The sequence below is a fragment of the Pongo abelii genome, chromosome 7 (assembly GCF_028885655.2).
Source record: "Pongo abelii isolate AG06213 chromosome 7, NHGRI_mPonAbe1-v2.0_pri, whole genome shotgun sequence".
Lineage (NCBI taxonomy): Eukaryota > Metazoa > Chordata > Mammalia > Primates > Hominidae > Pongo > Pongo abelii.
Window position 1 is genome coordinate 106,434,047 of NC_071992.2, and position 22,634 is coordinate 106,456,680.

The 22,634-nt window shown below is 38.4% G+C and overlaps 1 protein-coding gene across 1 annotated transcript in view; it reads right to left on the reverse strand.

Moving 5' to 3' along the window:
* Positions 1 to 22,634, reverse strand: part of TMEM64 (transmembrane protein 64) — a 296,234-nt gene that overhangs the window by 198,580 nt on the left and 75,020 nt on the right. The window contains exon 2 of the transcript XR_010141225.1: positions 5,572 to 5,895. The gene's annotated coding sequence lies outside the window, so the exon portion shown is untranslated. The remainder of the gene's footprint in view (positions 1 to 5,571; positions 5,896 to 22,634) is intronic.

Consider the following 22,634-nt stretch of genomic DNA (forward strand, 5'->3'; position numbering starts at 1 on the left):
AAAAGACCTACTACTTGATAGCATAACAAGGGAACTATAGTAAATAATAAATTAATAGTACATTTAAAAATAACTAAAAGGATATAATTGGATTGTTTCTAATACCAAGGATAAATGCTTGAGGGGCTGGATACCCAATTTTCCATGACATGATTTTTACACATTGCATTCCTGTACCAAAATATCTCATGTATCCCATAAATACATACACCCACTATGTACTCCCCAAAATCTAAAATTCAAAAATTTTTTTAAAAGAATGCAGCTGATATGCACTACTCCCCACTGCCCTACACAAAATTTATATGCCTAAGTTTCTCCAGCACTTCAGAATGTGGCCATATTTAGAAACATGATCTTTACAGATATAGTTAGGTTCAAATTAAGTCATTAGAGTGAGCCCTAATCCAATATGACTGGTACCTTTATAAAAGGAGGAAATTTGGACAGTCACCTAACAGAAGGATGATGATGTGAACATAACAGGGAGAAGACAGCCATCTATAAGCCAAGGAAAGAAGCCTGGAATAGACAGACCATTCCTTTACGGCTTAACATCTTGATCTCAGACTTCAAGTCTTCAGAAATGTGAAAAAATACATTTCTGATTTTTAAGCCACCCAGTTTCTGATACCATGTTATTGCAGCCCTAGCAAACTAACACAGCATTCTTCTGTCAATCCAAGGCAGGAACACCTAGGCCTAGCTGACTCCATCCTTCCTGTTCACAGCTGATTGGACCAGAGGAGTACACCTAATCCAAGAGAGCAAAACCACTGGCTGTCCAGCAGCCAATAAGAGTTTCTCAAAAATCTGAACCAAAAGGCAAAGCTGAAAAGGAGGACGTTGTCTTTAAGGGCAGAGCACTGCAGTGGGTCTTGCTTCTATGTGGGCCCTTTGTTGGGCTCGGTGGTTGTTCCACTCTTTCTTTGTTTGTTTGTTTGGATTCCACATAGTCTGTGGCCTTAACATAAGCTGGGGTAAAAAATTTCAAAGAATTCTTACCTCAGAAAATAGAAGTAAGTCAAGAAGGGACCAGACACAAGCCAAGAGAAAGGTGAAATGGGGAAGAGAGGAGAAAAATGAGAAAGGGAGAATAAACATGTCACTGTCTTGATTGTGAAGCCAAATTCATCCACTCATTCATTCTACAGAGCCCCTGTGCTAGGCCCTGGGCTAGATGCTGGTAACCCAGTAATAACTAAGACTTAGTCTCCGTATCCAAGAAGCTTAAGGTCTAGAAATATCTGGCTTATTGGTTATTTTGAACTTGCCTTACCTCTCTATCTCCTTTGATTACAATAGATCAGTCAACAATAATTTCTCCCTCATTATGTTCCGCTGTGTTTTTAAATAAATGACTCATTCTTGCCTGTATGTCTGCATATACATATACATATATATGTAATTTTTTCTGCTATTCTTATTATTTATTATAAACTCTATGAGGGAAACAGTGTCCATATAATTATGAGAGAAAATAAGTCAGAAAAATTAACTTTCCTTCTCTTTCTTGTGTTTAACGATGGCTCTAGAAAAATAAATCCTGGAACCAAGAAAGCATATTATTTTAATATCTCTCTCTCCTTTTATACCTCTTTCTTATCTCTTACTTCCTCTCTCTCCAGGTTCTAAGCCTGTCTGAGAATCACTTCCAGGCTTGATCCCTGATCTATGAAGTATACCATGCTCCAAAATTTTTTATTCCTCCTTCCATCTTCTCCACTTTAGCAGTAAAAACCTCCAATAAATTCAGTGCAAGTGAATTACCTGGTGTCAGGAAAAGTGTAATCAGATGGAACTCAAATGTATGAATGCTTTTGAATAATAATACTTTTACCCTCCCTATAGGTTTTCTGGTCTTTCAAAGAAGATATTTATTAATGTAAATTACTGTCCAACCATTAGAATTACAGGCAATGTAGAAAAATGAGATTTTAAAATTCTAGAGATATGTGGACAATGGACCACCAAAAGAGCAGGAAAATTCCCTATCGGATTCTATCCCTAGTGTCCACATCCCTAACTGCCTCTTCATTCAGTTTGTCTTCTTCCATTCCTTAGTCAGAGACTCTGCAAGATTCTTTGTAAAATCCAGGGTTTTGTGGGATTTATTTTTCTTAAAGGAGGTGAGATGAAGTTACAAGAGAAATGTGGAACAGGAGTACCTGTCTTCTATATAGGTCAACTAACTTAATCATCTTTTTATTCCTTTTTATTTAAGAAGTATGTATTAAGAGTCTACCTTGTTGTCTCTTCCATACTTGGGATACAAGTAACCAGTATGGAAATTGGTTACTTGGGATACAGTATCACAAAGCCTCTGCCTTTGTAATACTCACTTTTGGGAGCATGCAGGGTTCATAAAGCTACACAATCTGGCCAAGGTTTATCACTGCAGGAGTATGAAGTGCACATCAGGGAAGAGTGGCTCACGGCAGATGACATAATAAAAACAGTGTTCAAAGCTAAGACATGCATGGTGCTTGCTATGTGCCAGGTGACAGTATGTCCTTTACATACAACTCACATATAATTATTTTGTTCTCAAAAGACTCTAGGAATTAGATACTATTGTTACCATCATCATTCCTGTTTTACAAATGAGGAAACTGAAACACAAAATAATGAGAGCCATAGTGCTGTTTATTGATGAAGTTGGGATGTGGACACAGGCATCTGGCTGCCGAATCTATATGCTTCTCCACCACCCTATTGCTGGCATGAGATTGTTTTATGTAAGTTGAATTTTAAAATCAGAAACTTTAAATACAATGCCATTAGACTGAAACTAATCTTGTGAAATCCTCTAGGATTCTAAGTGGGAAATGTAGACATGCTATACTTTTGTGAAATTATTGCAGTGATATTTATAATCAAAACTGGAAACTAAAAACCGTCCCTTTCTGTACTGTTAGAAAAACAGATTAATATGTAAAGTGGTAAAGAAAAGCAATTTTTAAAAATTTGTCCAGTTCTGTCACCAACCTACTGCATGTCTAAGGGTTAGATCACATCAACTCTCCAGACTTGAAATTCCTCATATGGTGGGTGATTACATAATTAATTGTCCAAATGGGGACACTTAGCAATGAAGGGGGGCCCTATTAATAATTACACTGGGACGATATTGCCAGGCAAACCACAGTAGATTGTTGTTCAACTTATGTATCGAAATGAGGCTACAAGAGCTGATCCCTAAATTCACTTCTAGTTGTAGTGGGTGTGTTTGTGTTTGCTTGACCAACTGTTTATCCAATGTATTAGGATCATTTAGTAAGAGGCAGAAGGAAAACTCAGAGGTCTGACTTAACCCCATTATGGTTAACAAGGTCTGTGCCTAGATTAGGACATTTTTATTCTAGTAAATAAAGTAATAACAATAACAATTTATAAACTGACCACATTTATATTAAATTGAAATTGTGCAAGAGAAAACAAATGCAAGTTAATTCCAAGTAGGCTTAATTCCCAGACAATCAGTACTGCGAAAATAAAACAAAACAAAACCAATGCCCAAGAAAGGCTGCCAATTAGAAAGAATTAATTTAATTCAAAACAGGTTTTAATTTTGAGTCCTCAAGACTAAACAGCTAACTTGGGTACCTCCAACCAGTATGACACTGAGAACAATGTGACCTGATTTAAAGGAATTTTGAGTTTGTACAAAGAGCATTGGCAAGAGATCTTAGAGTCTTCATTCATGTATTCATTTAATGGATTGGCAAGAGCTTGTTACGTGCCAAACATTGCTATGGGCTGATGATACAACTAAGTAAAAACATAACCCTTGCCCTGGAGGAAATATCAGTCTGATCTTGACACTGCCATATAAGTGCAGTGAGGCTTTGGATATGTCATTTAACTTTTCTGAGTCTCAGTTTCCTTAAAGTAAAATGAAGGAACTAAAAATGCATGATCACTAAAAATCGTCATTTGGCTAGCTAAATTTTATGAACTCAGAAGTTCTGTCTGGATAAATGTTAGCCTTTAGCTGGTTTCATTATATTAGATAATAATGTTAGGAAAGTTTTGAAAATACAATAGGCATACTGTTTGTTTCCATAATCATTCTGTTGAAAAAAAGAGATGTTTTCCTTTCCCCCATAATTTTCCCTTTGTTTACTCTCTTCAGGCCACATTTTCCATGTGGTTGTTTGTCGGTATGTGCTATGGTCTGAATGTGTCCCCCAAAAAGCAGGTGTTGGAATCTTAATCCCCAATGCAACAGTGTTGGGAGAGAAGCCTAATGGGAGGTTTGGATCATGAGGGCTTGGCTCTCAAGAATGGATTAACGCTGATTATAAAGGTGGTTCGCCAGATTCCAGCCCCTCAATCTTGAACTTCCCAGCCTCCAGAACCATGAGTCAATCAATTTCTGTTCATTTTAAATTACCTAGTACAAGATATTCTGTTATAAGCATCACAAAATGGACTAAAACAGCCTTTAAGTATGCAGTTTCAGAATACGCTATACCAGTGATCTTCAAATGTAGATAGCCAGGCCTCACCTCCAGAGTTTCTGTTTTAGTAGGTCTGATGTGTCAGATTAAAATAACCAACTATCTCATGTTTCCTGGGACTATCAAGTTTTAGCACTAAAAGTCTTTTCTCTCTCCACCCTCCCCTCTTTTTTTTTGGATACAGAGTCTTACTCTGTTGCCCAACCTGAAGTGTAGTGACATGATTATGGCTCACTGCAAGCTTCAAACTCTTGGACTCAGGCAACCTCTCAGCTCAGCCTCCCAAGTAGCTGGGACTACAGGTGCACACCACAATGCCTGGCTATTTTATTTTTTATTAATTTTTGTAGAGATAGGGGTCTTGCTATGTTGCTCAGGCTGGGGCTGGTGCTGAGCTCCTACGCTCAAGCAATCCTCCTGCCTTGGCCTCCCAAAGTGCTGGGATTATATATGTGTGCCACCTTGCCCAGCTTTTTTATCTCAAGAAACTCTTCAGTCTCAGGTAAGCCAGACTAGCTGTTCACCCTAGGTAGAGCATAAGAATTTGCATTTTTAACAAGTTCCCAAATGATACATATAGTGCTGATCCAGGGGCCACTTATTGAGAACTACTGCTCTATACCTATGGTTCTCATCCTTGGTTGTCCATTAGAATTATTTGAGGAGTGTAAAAACAATATTTATTCTGATCTAACTGATCTCAGGTGCAGCCAGGTAATTGTCCTTTTTAAAAGCTTCTCAGTTGATTCTAGAGTACAGCCAAATTTAAGAACCACTGCTCTAGATCCATGAAGCTAATCACTGAACACTTTGACTCTGTCCTGTTAACATCCTGTAATTGCATCATCTTGTCATCTTTACTGCCCCTGCTGTGATTCAAGACATCGTTTCCTGCTTGCATGGTTGCACTAATCACATGACTGATTTCCCTCCCTTCAAGTTTCTCACACCATCTCTACTTCATGCTTTCTGCAGCTGCTGGAGGAATCTTACTAACATAAAAACTTGATTATATTACTCCCTTGCTGAGGATCTGATGGACTTTCTTGTATTAATATAATTCATGTTATCTGCTCTAAAAAGCAATTGCCAAATCCCAGCCACTTACCACAACAGAGATTTATTTCTTTGGCATGCCATAGTCCAATGGCTGTTCTCCTGAACAATTCTTCTTCCAGAACTGTGGTGACAGCAATTCTCCCATTATGTAGCTTCATGATCCTTAGGGCTTCCTTGGAGTCCTCCCTTGCATCACTTCTATTTAGTTAACTGAGAGATGAATGGACAGAATGTGGAGCATGACACAGGATATTTAGAGGCTGGGCTCTGAGGTCGTATACATCACTTCTGCACATATTCCGTTGGCAGAAAAAAACCTTGTGGCCCCAGCTAGATAGATGCCAGGTGATCTGGAGAATGTCTCGTTGTGTGCCTAGAATGAAAATGAAATAGCACAGTGACTATAAAGTATTATGTCTATTACAATTTTTATCAGAGTAATACAAACTCAAACACATTGTGGGTAATTTATTGGGTTGTATTACACTCATAAAAATTACTCCTCATTGCCTTCAGTATAAAGTCCAAAGTCCTGTGCTTGACCTGCAGTGATCTTAAGATTCTATTCCTGACTCACTTTTCAGTCTCAGCTTTTGGTACTTTTCACAGGCATTCCCTGTCCCTGTTCCCAAAATGTCCCATGCTGTCATGCCAATTTGGGGGTCTGAAAAATCTTTCCCCATTTCTTCACTTAACTCTTTCCTACTAGCTTCTCAGAGCTCAGTTCAAGAGTCAACTCAGAAAGTTTTTTCTGAATCTCCATCACCTTCTGCTTCCCAATTTGAAATTGTTGCTCTTGTTCTCCATTCTAATAGCCCCTGGCATTCCACACTCATAGACCTCACTCCATTGTATACCTTTGACATGGTCCAGAACATCTTGATTGTGAGCATCTTGTGGGTGACAAAAGTGCTTTTTCTCATTGTGCTTAATACTACAGGATACCTGGCGTGTAGCAGACATTGAATAAATGGTTGTTTGAATAAATGAATGACTGTTTAAAGACAATTAAAAAAAAACCCTGATATCATAGTACAGAGTAGTCAAGATGGTTTCCATTGCAATTTGATAGGTGTAAGCAAAGAGTCCCCTACTTCAGACACTTGTGTATGTTGAACTATTGAATATCCCTTTCATATTGCAAATGGGGCACTGTATTAAACATATATTCACCATTAAACACAGCCTTTCTTGGATTGATTTCTCAGTTTGCATATCAAATTGTTATGTAGACTCCATCAGAATAGGACCCAGAAGAAGTGTTTTAGTAAGAGCTGAGATTTTAAAACTTAAAAATATATTCAGATTATGGGCTATTTAATGAACAAAGACCTGGATTTTATACCACGCTGGAGGTCTTAGATAGCCAGATATAGCATAAAAACATATGACTGAGGTCCAAAGGACACACGAATAAGTGGGTAAGGACAGAGGGGCAGGGCAAGATAGCAGAATAGAGGCCTCCACCAATTGCACCCCCAATAAGGACACCAATTTAACAACTATCTACACCAAAAAAAGCACTTTCATAAGAACCAAAAATCAGGTGAGCACCCACAGTACCCAGTTTTAACTACATATCACTGAAAGAGGCACTAAAGAGGTAGGAAAAACAATCTTGAATCACCAACGCCATCCCTTTCCCATCTCCCCACAGTGGGAATGAGGTGCAGAGAGCATTTTGCCATGCTGGGGAGAGGAAGACACAGCATTTATGAGGCATTGAACTCATTGTTTCCCTATTATAACACAAAACAAAACTAAACCAAACTCAGCTGACACTCACCCGTGGAGCGAGTATTTAAACCATCCCTAACCAGAGGGGTTTCACTGATCCCACTGGTCCAAACATCAGTTCCTACAAACCTCACTACAGTGGGCTAAAGTACTCTGGAGTTCTACCTAAACTAAAAAGACAATCTAGGTGACATGGACAGGAAATCCTTGGTAAATCCTAATGTTAAACTGGGCCCAGAGACAATAAACTGGGGGTGGGGGGGATGCCACCTACAGAGACACCAGAGGGGTGGCTAAGGGAGTGCTGGCATTACCACTCCCCTAACCCCAAGCTGCACAGCTCATAGCTTTAAAAGAGACCTTTTCCCTCTGCTTGAGGAGAGGAGAGAAAAGAGTGGGGGAAGACTTTGTCTTGCATCATGGATACCAGCTCAGACACAGCTCAGAGTGAACTGTAATTACTTTGAGAGGTTGAGGCAGGCAGATCACTAGAAGTCAAGAGTTTGAGACCAGCCTGACCAACATGGTGAAACCCTGTCTCTACTAAAAATACAAAAATTAGCCGAGCATGGTGGTGCACACCTGTAATCCCAGCTACTTAAGAGGCTGAGGCAGGAGAATCACTTGAACCCGGGAGGCAGAGGTTGTAGTGAACCAAGATGGTGCCATTGCACTCCAGCCTGGGCAACTGAGTGAGACTCTGTCTCAAAAATAAATAAATAAATAAATAAATAAATAAATGAATAACTTTATGGTATGTGAATTGTATCGCAATAAATCTGTTTTTATAATAGATATACATATATCTGTATGTATATCTATTAGACAAATCTCAACTTTCATTGTTTTTTCCCTTGAACAGCCCTTTAGATTATATATTAATAGTTATAAATGCAGTGGCCTGATGGCCTTAACGAGAGCTCAGCTAGCTCCACTAACTAGTCAACTACCCAGTAGCAGCACCAGGCAAAGTTGTCATCTTCCAATGGAAATCACCTTTATTTTCTTTAGCATTGATCTGTTGTATGCCATCCTGTAAATATATAATGCACAATTATCTTCCCTTGTTTGCATTTTTAGCATGAGAGATGGTCAGAGCTTATATCAGAAAGATAATTCCAAGATTCTTTCCCATTTTCATCCACCATCTTCTGGGATATAGTTGGCATGGAGAGATAGCAATGTATATGTGACTATATAAAAATATATTTCTGGAATATTTCCATTTGCCTTTCTATATCCATTCTCTACTCCTCTCGACTCTGGGAGCTGACCTTTACTGACTGTGTCTACAAGTTCCCTTACCTCTTCTGACTAGGTTTGTTCATAGGCTGCATGAACAGTGAATCAGAGGTTGGAGAAAAGGTTCTGTACAATTATCCAACTGGCTCCCTCCCTGTGGGTTACAACAGGTAGGATGCCTGTCTACAGAAGTCCACAGGTCCAGTAGGTTGACCTCAGGGTTGCTGGAAGTTACCTCCAGTTACTCAGCAAGGTTGCATTAATTGCTCCTTCTAGGATTGGTGTCAGTTCCATGCAATTGCTAGCCCCATAGTGTTTTATTACCTCTCATTGGTTTCCCTTACTCAAGTAAATACTCTCTTAAACATTGGAAATGCCTCTTTACTGAAGTTTCCAGCTGAAGAATGCCCTTTCTTTCCTACAGGGCTCTGACTGATACAGTAACTGTCTGAATAACAACAGATAGTTGATATTTAGCAGCCAGTTGAAAGGCTGCAAATAGACTCTATGCTTAATCTCTTTTCATAAACTACAAATGCTTAAAAAGTTACTTATGACCAATGCAAAAGTGTCATATATTTAATACTATTTGGAAGACCTTTCCAGATGCATAATGCCAATCCACAATTCAATCCCTCCTGGCAAATGATGTTATAAATAAGAGGGAAAGAGTTTGAATTAGTGCTCTCTAGATTCAGAGTTAGGGGTTAGGAGCATTTACACATAGAATTGAAATCTCCAGTTCCATAAAAAGTGCCCAACATTCTCTTAATATAGCTTTTGGAATACTATTGACCGAATGAAATTTTGAGGTCTCAGAAGTTGAACATTCACATGGCCACCCTAAGAGCCCTGTCTGACATGTCTCTACTTAGTCAACATGTCTCCATTTAATTACCACCATGAGTGAATTTACCTCCAGCCCTACTTGCACTATATGGATGTATATTTTGAAAATCATTTTGCTTATTAATACATATTAATACATAGTGTTAAGGTGCACATATTGCAAAATAAAATAAGCTATGGGTGGCATGCCAACTCTCCCACTTAACTAGCTGTCTCTACTAGAGAGATTAAAAAGTTAATCTCTCTAAACCTCAGCTTTCTGAAATTAAAGAGGATAATAACAATTTTTACATCATGGATTCTTGTAAGATACAAATGAATTAGTAAATCTAAGTGTTTAGCACAGTAACTCATAAAAAGCACTAAGTGAATGGTGACTATCCTGTTATGCATCTCTTTTCCTCATAATAAACTGTTATGTAACAATTTATTACATAACAGAGCACAGTAAATTTTCTTTTGTGGCCATCAGCTTCCAGGCTACCATGTCTGTTCCCACAGTCATTGTATTTATTTCTGGGAATGGCATTCCAGTTGAGAGTCCAGAAAGTGTAGAATAGGAAGCAACTTTGGACATGATGTAGTCCAACCTGCTCAATTTAATGATGAGAAATCCAGGACCCAGATGAGTGAAATGGCCTGTGGGCTCACTGATGCAGCAACCACGCAGGAGCTAGCAGCGGCGCTTCCATTTCCCATGCAGTTGCCCTGTTCACCACACAGTGGGGATGCCTGCAGAAATGTTTTCTGAGAGTATAGCTTCTGCCCTGAATCCCAGATCTCTCTTCGGAACACACTGCTTGGTCTTTCATGCATGTGGCCTGGTAAAGGTTCCAATCCTGTTCTCACCACCACCAGCACCACCACAACCCACTAACTCAAACTGGACATTATAACATTCCAAGACAGGTGCTAAGAGCTCTGCTTACAACGTCTCCAAGATGCAAGCTCTAATTTAGGCTTAAATTAACTGAATGATATTTTGAGATAAATAATTTTCTCCTGCCTTCAGGGCAAAGAAATCAGATGCATGAAGGGTAAAGACCCTGGTCAAAATCACCAGACGCAAAAGGTCACAGATCATATGATTCACTTTACATGGACTATCCAGAATAAGTAAATCTAGAGATATTGAAAATAGAGTAGTGGTTGGTAGGGCTGGAGGAAGGGCAAATAGGCATAGATTTTGCTTTAGGAGTGAGGAAAACGTTGTGGAACTAGATAAAGGTGATGGTTATGTATATAAAGATACTGAATGCCCCTGAATTGTATACTTTAAAATTTTTAATTTTATGTTATGTGAACTTGATTTCAATTTTTAAAAATCACATGAATACAAGTATATTATTGCTTGCCAATGATATCATGCAATCTCAGACAATCACCTAGTCTGAGAACTCTTTCACACTGATTGCTTTTGTCTTCTCTTCTAGTCTGTGCCCACTTAATTTTATTTTTACCAAGCTGTGCTCAAAATCTTTGTAGCTTTGCTGAAAGTTTCTTCAAGGAGCCATTTTTTTCTGTCTGTAAATGATTCCTTCAAGATACCAAGTGTTTCATTCAACTGATATATTCAGGAGAGATACTGATCCATAATTTTCTTTTCTTGTAATGTCCCTCTCTGGTTTAGTTACCACGATTATGCTGGTTTACTAAAATAAGTTGGGAATTCTTTTTTCTCTATTTTCTGAAAGAGTTTATAGAAGACTTATATTACTTTTTTCTACTATATTTTGTAGAATATACCAGCGAAGCAATTTGGGCCTGGAATTTTCTTTTTTGGAAAAGCTTTTATTATAAATTCAACCTCTGTAATAAATACAGATTTTCGTTAAACAGATCAATATTTGCTTTTACTTCTTTTCTCAATTTTACTAACTTGTAACTTTGTTAGCATTCTTATTCATTTTGAAAAATTTTAATAATTTTCTTATTATTTCTTCTTGATTCATGGATTATTTGTAAACATGTTATTTAATTTCTAAATACTTTAGGATTTTTCCAGGAATTTTTTTTTTTTTTTTTTGCTATTGATTTCTATTTTAACTGTGTTGTGGTCAGAAAATAAACTTGTATTATTTCAATCTTATATAAGCTAGATAATACCATCAAAATCAGGAAGGTGATACTGACATATTGCTACCATTGAATACTCAGGGCCAATTTTCAGTTGTTCCAGTAATACCTTTACAGAATGAGGACTCAGTTGAGAAACAGTCATTACATTATTTTTGGTCATTTTTTTTTTTAGTCTGCTTTAGTCTGGAAAATTTTCTCAAAATTTCCTTGATTTTCATGAGCTTGACACTTTTGGCATTTACAGGCCAATTATTTTGTAGAAAGCCCCCTGGTTTGGACCTGTCTAATGCTTGTTCCTCATTACATTTGGGTGCTATGTCTTTGGCAGGAATATCAGAGGTAGTGCTGTGTTCTTGTTGCTTCCTATCAGAGAGTGCACAAGATCAATTGTTTCCTCCTCTCATGATGTGCACTTTGATCACTTGTTTAGGATCCTGTCTGCCAAGTGACATTACTCTTTCCAATTTGTAATTAATATGTATTTTGTGAGAAGTTACTTTGAAACTATGCAAATATGCTATTCTTCACTAAACTTTTTATTGATTCATTAATTTATTTATATCTTTATGGTCTCATGGTTTCTTATTTAATTCAATGAGTTAGAATCTACAACTGACATTTATTTTCACGTCAAATTATCCCTGCTTAGACCAGTAGGAGCTTTTGCAGTTTTTGAGAGGTTCTCTGTCTCTATTTCTCTCTCTGTCTCTCTCTCTCTCTCTCTTTCTCTCTCCTCTCTCTCTTTTTATTGTCATTAAGCTTTTGCATTCTTTGACATTTTGTTACTTTTTGGTACAATAAGATAACTCAGGCTTGTGTTGTACTTTTCCTGATCCAGCCCCAAAATTGACCATTCTTTCAGGAAGCCCTAGTTCCTTTTAGATGAAAATAGTAGTTGGAAGACAAGATTTAGGCTCTAGTTATGCTAATCAGAATTGGATTATTGCTGCTCCCAATCCCACTCAGTAGATAAGACTGGAAAATATATATGTATATACAAACACATATTTACTTCTACATTTATTTCTATATTTATTATGAACCATGAGCTCACATTGAAACCTGAATTCCAATCCAACACTCTAGAATTCATCCCAGATTTTCCACTGTCTGAACTCCCCATCAGCTTAGTGAGATCTCCATGATCTGCTTGGATTCTATAACCGCCGCTTTGGTCCAAAAACTGCTTCCAGACAAAAGAGTAGAATGATTGTTGACTCACTTAGGTAGGTGTTTCTTCTTTCTTAGGGATCATGGTCCTGTGTGGCCTATATCTAATGTCCGAAAGGGTTGCTTTATGTATTTGATCTGGTTTCATTTTAGTTTACAGCAGGAGGGTGGATTCACAATCACGTACTCTCTCATTGCTGGACAAGAAAGAATATCGCATTAAACGTTCACACCACTCATGTTAATATATCAAACATGGCTCACACAGAATGTTACAACAATCCAGGCAATAAATCTATGACATCTGTACTAGACAAAGCACAGAGGAAGAGATCTGAAGACAGCCACGCCTATGTCAACTTTACTTTTTTCTACTCTGTGACCTTAGGCAATATACACAGCACATTTGGTCTCAATTTCTTCATCTCTAAAGTGAGGGGTTTGGAAGAAGACTAAAGGATATAATGTACGTGAATCACCACTGGAGAACATTACACAGAGGTCTTCAATATGTGGAAGTTTATTCCTCAAATACTTCTATGACATTTATTAAAATTTATTTTGAAAGAATAAAGTTTATTCAATAAAATATACTGAAATTCCTCCACAAACATTTTTCTCATGACTTTTATAACTTCAAATTTTCACTCTTTTAAAAAAGAAAATTATTTTATAAATTGAACATCAGCATTTATCTTGTCAACCACTGCTGAAAAGTCAGAGTATCTGGGGGTAGAACATGTTAGCTTTTAAATGGTGTGCAGATACAGCTTGGTTCAACTTTTAATAGAAAGTTAAAATACTTCAATCACCCAAATCTGCAAGATACATTCAAAAGTCAGGCACCAGCCAGGTGCGGTAGCTCACTTTGGGAGGCCGAGGCAGGTAGATCGCTTGAGGTCAGGAGTTTGAGACCAGCCTGGCCAACATGATGAAACCCTGTCTCTACTAAAAATACAAAAATTAGCCAGGCGTGGTGGTGACCACCTGTAATTCCAGCTACTTGGGAGGCTGAGGCAGGAGAATTGCTTGAACCTGGGAAGTGGATGTTGCAGTGAGCTGAGATCGTACCACTACACTCCAGCCTGGGTGACTCCAACAAAAAAAAAAAAAAAAAAAAAAAAAGTCGGGCAGGATGTCATTTACCAAATTAGCACTAAGCATTCACTGCACTTGTTAACTTTTGTACTTGTGTTTGATACAACTGGTTACTTGTTACTATTGTTACTATTCTTCATGGCTGAACTTTGAAAAGATGTTGAGTATATAGCATTTCCAACTTTGGAAATTGTTTTCCACCTCTCTGGAAATAAAGTCCTTTATGTAAAAATTTTAATAGGCTTGTATGTAAAACTGTAAGTTTTGTTATGCAATACCCAGTGTTATGTGTGGATATGTATGGGTGTATATATATATGTTCAGTATATGCATACACACATATATGTGTAACTGTTTCCAGGAGTTGTTTTAGTTTTTAAGGCTTGTCCTCCTCATTCTCTTCCTCCTCCTTCACGCAGGCCTTTATTCTTCCCTCCTTTTCTCCCTCCTTCCATCGCCTTCCCTCTTTCCTTCTCTCCTTTCTTTCTTCTTTGCTTCCTCCACATATATTCATTAAGCTCCTTTTATGTGCCAAGGATATTAGGGACTTGAATACATGATAAATAAGAAACCACTCCTGAGCCTAGAGTGTCAGGGATAATGACAAAATACATAAAATTGGAGCACAGATCAAGGGCAGCCAACCCAATTCGTGGGATCAGGTGAGGATCTTCGAAAAATGTAAGCTCTGATGTAAATCCTTCCTCTGCCCCGTCTACTTTTCTTCAGTTCTGGAAACTCCTAGCCATTATCACTTTGAACATTGCCTGTACCCCGTTCTCCTACCATTCACCTTTGGAACTTCTACTAATGCTTATGTTTAACTTTTTAATTAATTTATTCATCTTATAACTTTTTTTCATATTTTCCATTGCTTTTTTCCACTATTTTGCGTTCTGAGTGAGTTCCTCAAATCTAGTTTCTAATTCACAAATGCTTTCTTCAGGTGGGTCTAGCCTACCATTTATGTATTAATTTGTTTAAGTTTCAATGATCATACTTCGACTATCATATTTTCATTTTTAGAACTATTATGTTCTTAATAAATCCAATTGTGCTTTTCCCCAATATCCTGAATTTATTTCGTAGGTCCCATTTATTTCTCTCTTTGATTATTTAAAATATTTATTTGAAAAATTCCTTTCATATAATTCAACAGTCTGTAGATTCTGCACGTGAATGGTCACAGCTGTTATGTGTTTTGAACCTCTATTGGTGGTGAGTTATATTACTTGACTGAGCCCATTTCTGGCAGAAGTTGTGGAAATGCTTCCTCTGCTTTGAAATGAGGGGGGCAGGTAGCCTCCTGCCTAGGGCAGTTTGGTATGTGCCTCTAGCAAAGTTTGGTGAGTTTCATTGGTTCCATGCTAGTTTCAACATTGGCTTCTCAGCCAAGTCCCTGCCCTGGCAAGTAGTGTGTATCCATGCCCCACCCACAGTCTTAGGTGCTCATATTTCTTGTGGATGCCTGTTTATCACAGTCCAGTATGGTGATCTGGCATCCAACTGTGTCCAAGAATTGCTACTAATGAATACAGTTAATTTACTCATAATTCATGAACTATACAATTCCTTGAAAGCTCCACTATTTAGGGAGTCCAATGTCAACTTCCTAACACCTTGTAGGTGTTGGGAGACCAGCCCATAACACATACCACAAAGGACTACTTGGCATCCACTTTCATTCATCAAAATGGCTTTGAGTTTTCTCTTTGCATCAGACTCCTAATTTGTTCCTGTTCTTTCATTTGAACTTATCTAAGATGTAATATTTTAATATCTATTTTATCCAGTGTTTCTCTGCGTATAGACCTAGGCAGGGCAGAGGAATGGAGTGGCAGTTTCCATATCTGCTCAGCCCACCTTGTTGCCTCTATAATTATGAAGCAGAGTCTTAAAGGTTGAGAAGCATGTGCAGATACTGCGCTAACTCCACATTCACTCCAACTATAAGGATTTTATCTCTTATCGGAATTCCCATGTACTGTGTCAGTTTTTGTTCACTTAATGACAAACTTCCTTGAATTCACGTAATTTTACTTATCCATACTCCACATTCACCCACGTTGGTTTTACCTCAGGAAATGATGACTGGATATAAGAGAACTAGGATTTTGAATGGATGCTGGGCCTAATTCCCAGGTCATGGGATGATCTGTGCTGCAATCCACCATGGCACACATTTACCCATGTAACAAACCTACACACGTAACCGTGACCTTAAAATTAAAGTTGAAGAAAAAAGAAAGATTTACACCTAAGTTTAAGGAGAGAGAAAGAAAACAAGGATTTTGTACCTTAACAAAATGTGTGATCTGAACGTGGAGGGGCATACCTAGGGCTGGCAACCCGCAGCACCTACACTGTGCTGGACTGGCAAGAGAAGGATGTTGTAGTGAGGGTCAAGAGGTGCATGAGTTGCAAAGGGATTCCAGGCAATGATACCCTAACATCCCTCTCACCCTCTCTGTTAGCTTTCTCTCATTTTCATTTAGTAATAATTCCCTAATCACTGTATATGGGATTATACATCGTTCATCTATATACTCTGTTATGGGATGAGGTATATAATAATCCACAGGGCAGGGGTGTTAAAGGTTGTGAGGTATAGATGACCCATCCATGAGGTGACAACACAGCAGAAGCTCTGAGGCCACACATGCCCAGGTATAACTTTGGATCTTAGAACACGTGTCAAGGGCCTAGGAAAAGCTGCCCTTTGCATGTGTAACTCTACATTACCCAACATATAGGCCAGTTTCAATTCCAGATATATTCTAATAGTCATAAGCTACTAGATATTGTCTAACTTGATCCTTACCGCAATCCCATTAGGAAAGAATTATGCATGTTGTATGAGTGTTTTATTCATTCATTCAACAAACATTAATTCCATTCCCTCTCTTTGACAGGCACCATTCCAGGCAGAGACTTTACAGCTGAGCAGACAGAAAAGTTTAAGGAAGTTGTCCACAGGCCACACTACCATCAGGCGCCAGTCTGAATTTAAATCAAGATCTCTAACTACAAAAAATGCTAACCACTACCCAGTACTTCCTTCCACATATTGCAAGTAAACTTTTACAATTGTGGTACTATTATCTTTCTTTCTTTCCTTTCTTTTCTTTCTTTCTCTTTCTCTCTTTTTTTTTACATGGTCTCACTCTGTTGCCCAGGCTGGAGTATAGTGGTGCAATCACAGCTCACGGCAGCTTTGACCTCCCTGGCTTAAGTAATCCTCCCACCTCAGCCTCCCAAGTAGTTGGGACTAGAGGTGCATGCCACCATGACTAGCTATTTTTTTTTTTTTTTTTTTTTTTGTAGAGACAGAGTCTTATGTTGTCCAGGCTGGTTTAGAACTCTTGGGCTCAAGTGATCTTCCTGCCTCCAGCTCCCAAAGTGCCGAGATTACAGGCATGAGCCAACCTGCCTAGCCAGTATTGTGATTTTTTTTTTTTAATTTCCTCTGTTTTCCATTTTCCTTCCTCCTAGTCATGTCCTGTCCTAGGGCTGCTTCTCTTCATAAAGGGACTAAGTCAGGTACTGGATTAAATTTTCAACAGAAATTTAAAATGTTGCAATAAAAGCAATTCAGTGAAATCCTAAGTATGATGCCATATATTCAAAAAAATTTCAGACAAAATAAAAATTCAAAAGATTTATAGCATAGTATTATCTAATGCCCTTTTTCTAAAGACTTCTAAATTCTTCTTTCTTTTCGCTTTTTTTTTTCTCAGTGTTCAGGTTTGTATTTAATCTCTAAAAAGGAAGTGGCTTAATGTTTAACTTCTTGTTCTTTTCTTTTCTACTTGTTCGCATCTATTTTTTGCTTTGCTTTCCAAGTTAAATCTTCACTTTTTTTTTGCTGTTAGCTTCTTCCCATCCTTCAAATGGTTTCTGTATAAAGTTCTTTAGTTTTTAAAACTCTTTCTTCACAGACAACTTGCCTTTTTTCTAAAATGTTTTGAAGATTTTCCTGTGTTACGGGAACCAAGACATAAGGGAAACCTTGAAAAACTTATGTTTCAGTCATTTACATTAAAGCTTCCTGCTATACTGAAAAGGAAAGTAAAAAAAAAAGATTAAAAGATTTTTTGTTTCTGATTTTCTGATTTCAGCTTATGTTGACACATCGTTCTAGGAAGAAAACAGAACATTTCTGCTCATCCGTGTTTTGCAGTAAGAACTGTGACCCCTAATTGTCAATATATCCTGTGGGACGGTAGGTTTTATGCCATAACAGAGGCCACATCAGTGTGCCCTCTGCCCAAATAGCCCTCTTCCCATCACTTGATGGGATGATATTGGGTAGGGCATTGACACTGAGTAGGGTACTGTCTAACTCATTGTTTACCTCTTAGAATGTGAAGGATAACACATTTAGTTGTTGCTAATGCCTTGGAATGAATATGTTTATTAGGTGGCTCTTTTGGGGCTAGTTCAAAAAGGCCACTGACAAGAATGGGAGGAGACTAGATCGGTCACGTTGGGGGAATAAAGGGTGAGGTGAAGGATCTGTGAAAGAGCCATATGTGTGGATTACCTGGGAGAGCCCATGAAGACCCTGGTACCTGGAGAGTGGAGTAGGCAAGAAATAAAAGGGCAATTCAGAAAGGAGAGTGGTAGCCTGAACAGGAACTTCCAAACTGTAATCAAGGATTGGGAGAAAGCTTAATATGAGGATCTCCAGAGACCGAATTTGCAGAACAAGAGAAGCAGCACAGGGGCTGCTGTTGGTGAACATTCTAACCTTGGTCACCCAGTTAATGTGCTATAGCTTCTGGGGGATACACTTGTCGTAACTGCCACCAAATAGTGAGGTTTTCCTTGAGTGATGAAAAGAAAAATGCATTCACTACCTCAATTCAGTACGCAAAGCCCGCAAAGGATAATTTTACAGGGTTTTAATATCTTCCTGAGCTTTTTAAGGAGGGAAAGCAAGCATGTCATATCTGCTTTGCTGAAACTTTAAGATTAATGTGGTTGGGTGTAGTGGCTCACGCTTGTAATCCCAGCACTTTGGGAGGCCTAGTCAGGTGGATCACCTGAGGTCAGGAGCTCGAGACCAGCCTGGCCAACATGGTGAAACCCCATCTCTACTAAAAATACAAACATTAGCCAGGTTTGGTAGCAGGTGCCTGTAATCCCAGCTACTTGGGAGGCTGAGGCAGGAGAATCGCTTGAACTCAGGAAGTGGAGGTTGCATGAGCCAAAGTCGTGCCTCTGCACTCCAGCCTGGGCAACACAGTGAGACTCCATTTCAAAAAAAACAACAAAAACAAAGATCAATGTATAAGAAGTTAATTATGTGGTAAAAAATAAGTTGTCCGTATTCAATACTTTTAAAAGCAAACTTTGCAAATTGTGCTTCTAATTCAATTCATTCACGACAAAAAAGCTCCACCAAGCTTCCAATCAGTACTGGCAAACATTGCATCAACACTCCCCCTCCCTTATTCCAGAGAGACATTAACACGTTGTCCACAGTCTCTTACACAGCTGAAATCTTTATCATCTTATATCTCAATGCTGTGCTGCAGGAAGCCATGAAAAATTAATCGGGACTGGTATCCCAGGTGGAGCTTGTGTGAACCTGGTAACTTAATCCCTGCGATGTACTAGGAGAACCCAGGTTATGTAAAATCATGCCATTGCATAAGTTTGTCTTTTCTGTCCTGGTCACTGGCCATTTTGCCTTCTTCCCATGTTGCTCACACACTTAAATGTTCAGGGCTCTTCTGTGCTCTCAAGGCCATACTCCTCAACCAAATAAGAAAGAACTCACATGTTTCTGATCATTTATTGACTAATTATAGATAACTATAGATAGTTTTTAAAGGGGTCATTTGGTGGTATTGTCAATGTTTCCTTCCTCCCAAAAGTTTCTTTGATTTTCCTAAGGATGAATTAGCTGCCCTGCTTACAAGCATAACAAGAAATGTAAGTGCATTTCTACTGAAAGTAAATCTTTCTCTCACAGTGTCCAGCATTGTGGGATCTCTGTTAATCGCTGTTTATATGTGAGCCTTTAGAGAATGAACATAATGTCAGTTTTGCCTGGGGTAAATTCTTTTTTTCCTTATTCAGTTTTCTTACCCAGAAGATTTCCCATCTGAATCACTTTTACCTGGTTTGTTTGACTGGCAGGTGGATCCACTTATTGAGATTCCAACTCAAGCTCATTTGGAAAAAAAACTAGAAACTGCACATTTTGAAACAGAAGTTCTACAGGACCTGATCCTGGCATCTTCCATGTCTCTCTAGGGTCTAGAAAGCACACCTGCTTTCACTGATTCTGATAGAGGCCTCTGCTGATTTTCAAAAGGGTCATATGAGAATTCTGAGAGTTCTGCACAACTTAAGATGCCTCTTGGGAGAACTAGCAAGACTAGGAGATAGACCCTTTCCCCATGCTGTGCTTATAGGGTTACCTGACAACAAAGGTTTGCTCCCTACCCCTCAAAATACCCTGCACTTTTCTGACTCAGCTTTGAGTCACACTACTGAAGGGTGGCAGGCTATGCCACCCCCAAATATGCCACTTTGACATAAGGATCACTTCAAGCCAAAGGCACTTGAAAAAGAGCAGATTCAAGAAGATTAGATGTATTTTAATCTTCCCTTTCTTTTCCCTGAAGGCAGGAGATAAAAACTATCACGTGGAAGATGCCCTCCCTTTGCCAAGAGAAAAGAAACATTCTTCCATGAAGAGTCATAGCCGAGATAATTCCGTATAAACAGACCTTGTTAAAAGAATTATCTCCCTTTGGCCTCCCCATAAAATTTAGATACTTTTCCACAATTGCCTCTTTACAAAGTCATGTAAGCCTTGCTTTTTTTTTTTATCTTCATTTTCTTATGAGGGCTCCTGTGTCATGTAAAATATGTTAAATTTATATGCTTTTCTCTTGTTAATTTATCTTATGTCAATTTAATTCTCAAGCCCAGCCAAGACCCTAGAAGGGCAGAGGTAAACTTTTGCCTGCACTACACTATTGATCCCAAAACACACACACACAGAGAGAGAACTCTTCCTACTCTGTGCCAGTGAAATTCTGCCATCCCCTCAGATTCAAAGTTCCCACACGAGCCAGAAATGCACCCTCTGTCTTGATTCCGGGTTTACATGCATTCTGCCTTATATTGTTAATTACTGTTTGGTGGAAAGCATGTGACTCCCAACTTCCCTTCTTGAATCCTGGTATAAATTTCCAGCCTCCTGCTAATAATGCCCCCATCCCTGTGACCTGCAGGCGCCCCATCCCACAGAGCTATGGGAGCACAGGACTGTAAAATCCATGGCTTCTTTCTCAGCCCAGCACCTTGCCCTTTGTAGGTACTCAGTTAAAATCTGCCAACAGACTCCATGCCCACCTGGTCCAAAGGGAAGGATAAAGTTCATTCAGCAAATATATCTTTTCTGACTTTGAAAATACTGATGACAGTGGAGATTAAAATCCTACCAAGGCTGCTGCAGAATCAATGACACATGAGGTGGCCAGGCATGGTGGCTCACGACTGTAATCCCAGCACTTTGGGAGGCCAAGGTGGGTGGATCCCTGAAGCCAGGAGTTCAAGACCAGCCAGGCTAACATGGTAAAACTCCATCTCTACTAAAAATACAAAAAATTAGCTGGGTGTGGTGGCACATGCCTGTAATCCCAGCTACTCAGGAGGCAGAGACAGGAGAATTGCCTGAGCCCAGAAGGTGGAGGTTGCAGTGAGCCGAGATCATGCCACTGCACTCCAGCCTGGGTGACAGAGTGAGACTCCGTCACAAAAAAAAAAAAAAAAAAAAAAAAAAAAAACACATGAAGCTTTACCAGAAGATTTCAATATGTCCTCCAGTGTGTAATTCATTTGTTCAACAATTTTTACTGGGCAGGCATTCTAATAGATGTTGAGGATATCACAATAAATAAGGTAAACAAAATCTCAACCCTATGGTAGAGATTTTGAAATATCAAATTATTAAGTTTTAGGAAAATTCAATGACAAAAAGAAAGCCTTATAATGTTACCATGTCCAGATAATGTAAGTATTTACACATTACTATTTCAATTTCATTCAATTTTTTTCTAAACTTTTATTTTTCAAACATGTAATCATAATATATTAGTGCTAAGTATTAAAAAAATTTCTTAATTCCCATGTAAATTTAAGGGTATTTAAGCTTTTTTTTTTTTTTTTTTTTGAGACGGAGTTACACTCTTGTTGCTCAGGCTGGAGTGCAATGGCGCGATCTCGGCTCACTGCAACCTCCGCCTCCTGGGGTTCAAGGAATTCTCCTGCCTCAGCCGCCCCAAGTAGCTAGAATTACAGGCATGTGCCACCACGCACGTGGAATCAGTTGTATTGTTTCAATACAACTTTTGGAAATAAAAGTATGGCAAATTCTCACTCTCTTCCTTAGGTAAGCACCAAACTTTAAAAACAAAAGACACTCACTATAAGTGTGCTACAGTGTTATAATGGCTATGAGTTCATTAAGAGGAATTTTTCAGCTCGTTATAATCTTAGGGGACTATTGTATACGCAGTCTATCGTTGACTAAAATGTTATTAGGCAGTATATGACTGTACTTTTGTTTAAGATCTTATGACAAATCCAAATTAAAAGAAAAAATAAAATAATTAAATGAAAAGAAAGGTTTATCATTTCTTCTACCATATGGAGCTATATACTAACTGACACATATATGGTTCACACTAGGCCTTTCTTTGGGGTTTTAGAATGAGAGTCCATTTAGTCCAGAAGTTTATAAAAGTCACGACAGTTATTATTTGTGTTAGGATTAATAAAAATGTATTTCTACTAGCTGAATATTTGATTGGCATTACATTTATCCACTTATCACTCTAAATAAATAAACAAATATATATACTCACATTTTTTTTCTGTTAAACCCTCCCTCTCTCAAAAAGAAAAGAAAAAAAA